This window comes from Heterodontus francisci, chromosome 1, assembly GCF_036365525.1.
Source record: "Heterodontus francisci isolate sHetFra1 chromosome 1, sHetFra1.hap1, whole genome shotgun sequence".
Taxonomy (NCBI): Eukaryota; Metazoa; Chordata; class Chondrichthyes; order Heterodontiformes; family Heterodontidae; genus Heterodontus; species Heterodontus francisci.
The window spans coordinates 274,415,846-274,424,764 of record NC_090371.1 but is presented as its reverse complement, the minus strand read 5'-3'; the positions used below and the strand labels follow the sequence as shown (position 1 = coordinate 274,424,764).

The window sequence follows — 8,919 nt, the reverse complement described above, 5'->3', positions numbered from 1 at the left end:
TGTGTTGATAGGACAGGGTCACAGAGAATAACTGACCAGAAGGTCATGGAACAAAGACAAACGGTATGTTAATAGTGTGTTAAAAGACAAAGCTTTAGTGCAGAGAGGGTGTTAATGGACAGAAAATGAACAGCCCTGGCCCAAAGGACAAACATGAAAAAAACAGTGGGCAGGCATATGGTAAGAAAAATGAATGATGAAACAAATTTAGTCCGGCAGGCTATAGCGTGCCTAATCAGTAACTGAGATGTTGTTCCTTGAGCTTGCGTTGATGTTCACTGGAACACTGCAGTAATCCCAGGACAGATATGTGGGCATGAGAGCAGGGGTGTGTGTTGAAATGACATGCAACCAACCAGTGTGTCTCCCGCAGTTAGTTAAATGACCCCCTCCCTGCAATCAGAATGTCCAGCTTCAGTTACAAGTAGACAAGGGTTCCACTTTCCCTGCATTCACAAGGGCAGAGGGAGCCCCTAGTAATTTCAGGGCCTTGGTGTCTTCAATAACGAGAACTATGTGATGCAAAAATCTGTCTGTTATTTGTTTGTTTCTATTTGTTTTTCTAACCACATCCATTTAGCAGTTTGATCAAGATGAACTTGGTGGACAGAGTTGCAGCTTCTCTTTAGAAAGTTGCCATTCACAAATTCTGCATATTCTTTGTTCAAGGGCCTTCTCATTCATAGGTACTCAGCAGGGATAATAGTGTGATCATAGATTGCCAGCCACACGACTATAGCAGAAAGCAATTCTAAGTAGATTTTCTGACTCTTTCGATTTTAGTGAAATCTGAAATAAACTCATCCATAAAAATCACACAGAGTCTCATTGGGATTCTCAAGGAAGAAAGACTTACATTTATATAGCATCTTTCATGATCTCAGGACATCCCAAAGTGCTTTACAATAAAGTACTTTTAGAAGTGTACCCGCTGTTGGAATGTAGGAACCACAGCAGCCAATTTACACACAGCAAGCTCCCACAAACTGAAATGTGATAACCTATTCATGCATTTAATGGTATCTGTTGAGTTATAAACATTGGTCAGGACAGGGGGAAGAACTCACAGCTCTTCTTCAGCTAGTTCAATAGGATCTTTTACATTCAGATGAGAGGGCAGATGGCATCTCAGTTTAATGTTTCATCTGAAAGACAGCACCTCTAATAGTGCACGTCCTCGTTACTGCAATGGAGTGTCAGCCTAAATTATGTGCTCAAGTCTCTGAACTCACAAGCCTCAGGTGAGATTGATACCAACTGAGCCATGGCCAATGCGTATCACATACACCAAGAGTTCTCAGTTGTTAAATGCACTGTCCAGTATTGAACTGAGCCCTTCAAGCAAAGAAAACCCCCAGGTTAAGCTCCTCATCTGCGGTGAATTATCTGAATTTAGCTGTCGTAGCAGTAACTGGACCCAGCAGCCACGGGATTGGGGAGTGTTGAAACCAGCTCCTGCTCCTGACTGCTGTCCAGTAACCCCTGCTTGGTAAGTCGCTGTGAGCTGAGGCCACGATGGGACTTGGCTGTGATGCTTCCTATTGTCAGCATGTGCTGACACTCACTGGCCAGGCTCCCAGGTGTAAAGTGTTGGCATTTGGGTGTAGTAACCGTACAACAGCAGTACCTTTGGGAGATGAGGACAGAAACATTTGAAGGTTATTACTATCGTTCAGGAAGCTTATGAACATCCGGACAAAATGGGAACAGTTGTGAGGTTGCTGTTGTGTTTCCATCATAACTGATAACACTCGTTCTTTTCATCCAGGAAGGAAAGAAGGTGTTCTTATAAAGGTGTATACCAATGTTAAAGGAATGGAAAATGTAAATACAGAATATTACTTTGAAATTAGATTGCCTGGGTTGGGAAACAGGACAGATACAAAAGATAATTTTACAACTGCTCTCTGGAACTTCTTCAGAGTGTGTGGAATAGATCTGGAGATAGAACAGTATTACAATTTTTCCTTAGTAGTTGGCAGGAAAAAAGACAGAGGCGCAAGGGGAGAGCCAACTGTGCAACAGCCCCAACAAACAAATTTCTCTGCTGCATCTGTGGAAGAGCCTGTCACTCCAGAATTGGCCTTTATAGCCACTCCAGGCGCTGCTTCACAAACCACTGACCACCTCCAGGCGCGTATCCATTGTCTCTCGAGATAAGGAGGCCCAAAAGAAAGAAGAACAATAAGGACTATATTTCATTGACTGTAAAGCATTTTGGGACATCCTGAGGTCACAGAAGACGGTATATAAATGCAAGTAGTTTCGTTACTTTAATCGAGGAAAAACCTCTGGCATTATTTAAGGAACCATTGCATGCAGACATGGAGAGAGTGGATTTAGGTGCATCTGGGGCAGATGAACTAAATGGGCTGAACAGCCGTCGTCTTCTGTGACTATCTTGTGAGAACCTCAACATCGGTAGATTGACCCCATTTGGTCCCACTTTCATGCAGTGGAGGGAGGGGGAAAAAACTTTAAACCTAAATTTTATATTTCAGAAAAAAAAGAATGGGTTACAGCTCCCCACATCATAGCAATCGATCTGACCTCACAATCACTTCAAACATACCATTCCACGGATATGGTGGCTGCAGAAAGCTGGGAGTCAGATATTTTATTCTGAATCTAACATCTTCAAGTTCTGAGAAGAAGAAAAAGTTTTTTTGGGGTTAATTTTTAAGTTAATGTTTTTCTGGAAAAAAAAGGGCAGGGAGTTTGCGAAGCAGAACGGGAAAAAGGAATCAGGAGAAAAGTAAATGTTTTAACAGTGAGAATAGACAGTGCGTAACTTTAGGGCAGATTCATGCGCAGACTGGGGCGGAGGGTGGAGACAGACTGGGAGTTAGACTCAGTCCGAGCTGTGCTGCTCTCGACTCGGATACGACAGCAGCTTGTCCCAGCCTAGCAGATTTCAGGAGGGGCTGAGAGGACAGGACATTAATGATCCGGGCTGGGTCAAGTTCCTCACTTTCTTTCTACTTTTCTTCTCTACACTTCAGGAGTTTGCGCAACTGTCGCTTGAGAAGCTTCTGCAGCTCGGGGAACTATCCTGTTAAAAGGGCACGGATTTTACACCTTGGCAAGAGATTTGGTGGGGCCATTTTAAAGGGCCTTCTGCTTTATTGGGGGCTTCAGATTTATCGGGACGGTTTAAAGAAGGCTGACATTTAGTAGTGAAAGGGGTTTTGAGTTATTTGGAATCTTTAAATGGGTTGAGATTTGAAAGAGGATCAGATTTAAGGGGTTCAGATGTAATGGAGACAGTTTTTTTAATGGGGGTGGGGCGGTATTGTACAGGTGTGTTATGAAGCAGTGGTGAATGAAATGTGAAGTGGGAGAGGGTAGTCTGTTAGCCGGGAGCTGTGTGTTGGCAGTCGGCTCCTGTGTAAAAGCTTTCATTTTTAAGCCACAGGGTAACGAAGGTCTCGAGTTTAAACGCTTGTTTGTTTTAGTTGGGTGACCATGGGTCGGGGAAATGGTTTATGTCATATGAAATGAAGCTGATAAATATACAGGGCGAGTGAGTCTAATGGCTTCGACAGAGCGTTTACTGCCAATGACTGTAGTTTGGCAGTGTATTTATATTTCCATGTTGGAGTTTATTTTTAGTGATTTATCCTGTAATTCCTTCCCGATTCCTAGTTGCCGGTGTGTGTATGTGTTACTAATCCTGTTTTTGTCTGGTTTCTAAGGCTGGCTCCATATTTCCTGAATGACAGCGACGGGATAAGTTAGTCACTCGCAGGCAACTTGATGCTCGCTTTAAAGTGTACAAGGACAAAACACAAGCTGGGTAAGGAGTCGCTGTTTCTATGCCAACAGTTGGTGTGTCCGTGCTAATCCTTGCTTCCCATTGTTTACCATCTTTTGATTAGCATCTGGGTTTGTTCCTCACTCCAACGTGGGGAGTAATTCTAGGAGCAGGTGCCTACCTATTACCGAATTGTGCATTCTGCAGCTCATTGATTAGATAAGGTATGTGGAGAGTCTGGAGCCAGGAACATGACCAGGGGTCAAGCAGACCTTATCATTTGAAGAACGTGTATAGGCAAATACAGATTAAAAATTAAGGTTTCAATTGTATACAAAATGAGGATAATCACATACGAATCTTATTAATCAGAATCAGAGGCATTCCTGGGTTTACTTGCCTCTGGGTCAGAAAGCTGTGGGTTCCAGCTCTGCTCCAGAGACGTGAACGCATAATCTGGGCTTGCACACTCTAGTGCAGTGCTGAAGGACTGTCTGAGGGGCTGCCTTTTGGACGAGATATTAAACCAAGGCTCAGCCAGCTCTCCCTCTCACACCCATGTACACAGTTTGAGTGAATGAAGTGTTGATGAGCACTCCCCTGAGTGTCCTGGCAATTTTTTGTCCCTCAACCGACATCACTGAGGTTCTGATGAAAGGTCACAGACCTGAAACATTAACCTTTTCTCTCTCCACAGATGCTGCCTGCCCTGATGAGTGTTTCCAGTATTTTCTGGTTTTATATCACGTGACTATTTGTGGGACCTTGCTGTGTGTAAATTGGCTGCGGGATTTGCCTCCATCATGCCAGTAACTACACCAAAAGTATTTCATTTGCTGTGAATCGTTTTGGGATATCAAGGTCACGAAAGGCACTATATGGATACAATTTCTTCTGCCTTAAGGTTACAGTTCCCAATGCACTGTAAAACTGAGAGGGTTAGGTTATGGGGAGGCAGGGAGTAGCTCGCCTGCGATGGAGGTTTGGTGGAAAATTGGGAGTAAGATTGTAAATTACTTCATTGCTGAAGATAGGCGCCTGAGCAAATATTTTTTAAAAATTGGGTATTAAGCATTGATCATTTTTGTACGACTAATGTAGGCATAAAGTCAGGAGATGGATGAATGACCTATAACAGTTGTATTGAAGAGTTCCTTTAAAAAGTGCCTGCACTCTGCAAGATATCTGACATAAAATTGTGGCCTAAATTCCACAGGACTGGAACAACAGAAAATCAGGTCTGTCTTGGTTGTTGCTTTAATTGTGGGCTGCTCTGAGATTCTGTTTCTAGTCGTTGTACCTTCCCCTCCCCCATGGTTAGAGAATGTATAATTGGCAAGCTGCCTCACTCGCTTGTACAGGTGGGATTAAGTGCTGATGTACCAACCTTTAGGGCCTTCTATGGCTGTGGGGTGAGGTGGAGTCCAGAAAATTTGCTTTCTCTAATTGGACCTTTGCTGAATGCAACATAAATGGCTGGATTTGTTCCAAATTAGCTAGTAAACTGGGATAGTTCATGAAATATTATAGGCTGATCCCGGACAGTCATACATTTTGTCTATTATTTCTTTCTCCCTCTAGTTTAATAGACGTTGTTCAAATGTCCCATGACCTGTTTCTCTGTGACTGGATGCCCAGTTAAGATGAGTGTGACAATGCAAATACTGTTAATGGATCCTTTCCTCAACTCTGCAGCTTGGTTTGCAGGATTTGTTTGTACCATAGTTGTGACATACAAATAAATGGAAGCATTGTTGAAAGTACAGTATATTTTGGAAGTCATGCAAATAGAGGATAGGATATAGTATCTGGTCATAACCTCAGGATGTCTCAAAGTGCTTCACAACCAATGAGTTACTTGGTACTTTAGTTGTGGGCAAAGGCAGCAGTTAATAAGCACATAGTCAAGTTCCACAAACAGTGGGTGAGGAAAAGAATCAATGATGCTGCACCATTGGCAGCTGTGTCTTCAGCTGCCTGGGTTCTAAGCATCGGAATTCCCTCAAACTTCTCCGCCTCTCTACCTTTCTGTCGTCCTGCGAGTTGCTCATTAAAACCTACTTCTGTGACCAAATCTTTGGTCACCTGACCTAATATCACCTTATGTGGCTCGGTATCAAATTTTCTTGGATAACACTCCTGTGAAGTACATTGTGATGTTATACGCCATTAAAGGCACTGTATGATGCAAGTTATTAATCTATTTTGCATGGAGTTGGCTGAGGGAGGATTATCGGTTGGAACTGTTGCATGTTGTTGTAGTAGTTGTAGTGGAACTAGGGTGTTGTAGATAAAGTCTGAGTCTATATCAGGTAAACTAATAATTCTTTATTATATATACATTACTATTTACACTCTACTTAAGCCTCCTTAGCTCGCATCCTTTGTGCTGCTACTCTTCCAAAGCCCATTATCATGCGATTCTTGCATCATTTTCTCTACAGGGGGAGGGGTTTCTCTCACTGTTTCCAACATTAACCCTTACATCTCGTTATACTACATCTCCCCCCAAGTCTTTATCCAACATTTTTTAAAAGATATATACATTCTTGACTTAACCTACTACCCTTTCTCTCTTCCCCCCCACCCACCCCTCCCCCAAGTCTCTGACCTCACAGATTTAGTCTGTTTGGAGGTTTCATAACTCTCCCTGATCTCATTTTAGTCTGAGTGGGAAGATCAGTAGTCTTCCTTGTAAATCTGGATCACTGGCTTGGTTGATTTCTACTAAGGATTGTAATATTCTGTTTGCTTTGGGTTTGCTAATCTTCATCTGGGTTTTCCAAATGAATGATTAGCCTTTGCTTCAGGGGAATAGGAATAATGTTTTCCCTATTTCGACGTATGTTTCCTTCAGTGTGTGTGCCACATATGATCTCTGGTAGTTTTCATCTCTGTGGATTACAGTATCTTCCCTTTCAAGGCCATGTATCCATACTCTCTAGCCTTCATTTAGTTTCGGTAAGTCTCTGGCATGAAATCTTTTGTTGTAATTTTGAGTTTGTTGCCATCTGTAAGAGTTTTCCTGGTCTCTTACTCTCCCGTAGTCCCAGACATTCAATTCTGGAAGCAATTTCTTAGGCAACACAGGAAGTTGTGTTCTTATCTTCCTGCCCATCAGTAACTCTGCAGGTGATAGAACACACATCAGTGGTGTAGATCGATAAATTAGAAGTGCAGTTGGAAGATCTTCATTCTTCTTCAAAAATGACTTTATGGCTCTTGCAGCTCTTTCCACTTCATCATTCGACTGTGGATACCGTGGTGAATTTGAGATGTTGAAATCCCATTCTTGGCGCAAACTGTGTGAAATATTCGTTTGCAAACTGCAGTCCATTTTCTTGTAATACTTCATCAGGGATACCATGTGTCGCAATGATGTCTTGTAGGACTCTTATAACTGCTTCTGTTGTTGTTGAATACAACCTTCTCACTGCTATCCACCTTGAGAAATAATCAATGATGATTATGTAGGACTTTCCATTGAATACGAATAAATCCATACCTGGAAGTTGCCAAGGTCTGGTCAAAAATTGAGTAAAGAGTTTCATGCTGTTCTGGTCTTTGTATTACATAGGTCTGACAGTTCTGGATCAGATTTTCGATGTCTTTGGATGTTCCTGGCCACTACAGTGATGATTGTGCCTTGCTCTGTATTTGGTTATTCCCATATGTCCTTGATGTAGACATTCTAAGATCTCCGATTTCAGTGAACTAGGAATGACTAGTCTGTCATTATAAACTAGCAAATCATCAATAGTTGTGAATTATTTTTTATATTCATTGAAGGTTTTCATGGTCTTCCTGTAAGGATGTTCTTGTGGCCACCCTTGTGTGCAGTACTGTCATATGCGAATGCATTCTTCATTGCTTTGGGCTTGACCGATTTCTTGCAATTTCTGTATGCTTGCTGGCCAATTTTGTGTGGCACACTCTGAATATGACTCAATTTCCTGCACAAAATTCACATATTGATGTGTTGTATGGTCGACCGTCACTTTTGATATCTCATCAATTTAAACAAAATCTTTGGATTCTTGGCATTTTTGTGATCTCCTTTTCATCCAACAAAGATACCAAAGGTTTATGGTCTGTCTCAATGGCGATTGTCAATTCAACAGTGTAATCTGAAAATTTCTCACCTGTCCATGTGACAGCAAGTACTACTTTTTCAATTATCGCAAACCTTGTGTCGGACAAAGCTCTAGATGCATAAAATATTGGTCTGCGAGAACCATCAGGTTGCTCCTGGAAAAGGACGCCCCTAACCCAGTTGAGGAGACGTCTGCAGCTATTGTCGTTGGTAGTGTAGGGTTATAATGTGCCAAGATGTCTGGTGATGTAAACATATCTTTAATCTTCCAGAATGCTTGTTCTTCGTGTGAGCTCCAACACCATGCTAGTTATCTAAGCGGTTCTGTTACCTGTGCTCGATGAGGTAAAAACTTTGCTAATTGATTCACCGTTCCCAGGAATCTTTGGAGTTGCTGATCGGAAATAGGTGTAGGGAATTCTATAATGGCCCGTGTCTTCAGTGGATCTGCCATTATACTTTATTACTTACTGTGTCCCAAGCAATGAATTGAAGTCTTAGAAAATTCGCACTTCTCCTTCAGTGTTATCCCTGCTTTTTGAAGTCTTCGTAGAACTCTTTGGTCATCTTTCCTATACTGGCTGCCCGTTTTTATTTTTATTCATTCATGGGATGTGGGCGTCACTGGCTATGCCAGCATTTATTGCCTATCCCTAATTGCCTTTTGAGAAGGTGGTGGTGAGCTGCCTTCTTGAACCGCTGCAGTCCATTTGGGGTAGGTACACCCACAGTGCTGTGAGGAAGGGAGTTCCACGATTTTGACCCAGCGACAGTGAAGGAAAGGCAGTATAGTTCCAAGTCAGGATGGTGTGTGACTTGGAGGGGAACTTGCAGGTGGTAATGTTCCCATGTATTTGCTGCCCTTGTCCTTCTAGTTGGTAGAGGTCGTGGGTTTGGAAGGTGCTGTCTAAGGAGCCTTGGTGTATTGCTGCAGTGCATCTTGTAGATGGTACACACTGCTGGTACTGTGCGTCGGTGGTGGAGAGAGTGAATGCTTGTAGATGGTGTGCCAATCAAGCAGGCTGCTTTGTCCTGGTGGATGGTGTCGAGCTTCTTGAGTATTGTTGGAGCT

The 8,919-nt window shown here is 42.5% G+C and overlaps 1 protein-coding gene across 5 annotated transcripts in view; it reads left to right on the top strand.

Annotated features, from left to right (window-relative positions):
- Positions 1-2,600: 2,600 nt before the first annotated feature.
- The window catches only part of sgms2a (sphingomyelin synthase 2a), a 65,152-nt gene continuing 58,833 nt past the window's right edge, over positions 2,601-8,919 (top strand). For 2 of the 5 annotated variants that reach the window (XM_068045492.1, XM_068045501.1), the window contains exons 1-2: positions 2,796-3,094; positions 3,696-3,796. The gene's annotated coding sequence lies outside the window, so the exon portion shown is untranslated. Of the gene's footprint in view, positions 2,672-2,795; positions 3,095-3,168; positions 3,417-3,695; positions 3,797-8,919 lie in introns of those variants that run through there. The other 3 variants (XM_068045520.1, XM_068045531.1, XM_068045509.1) reach the window with 3 other exon arrangements.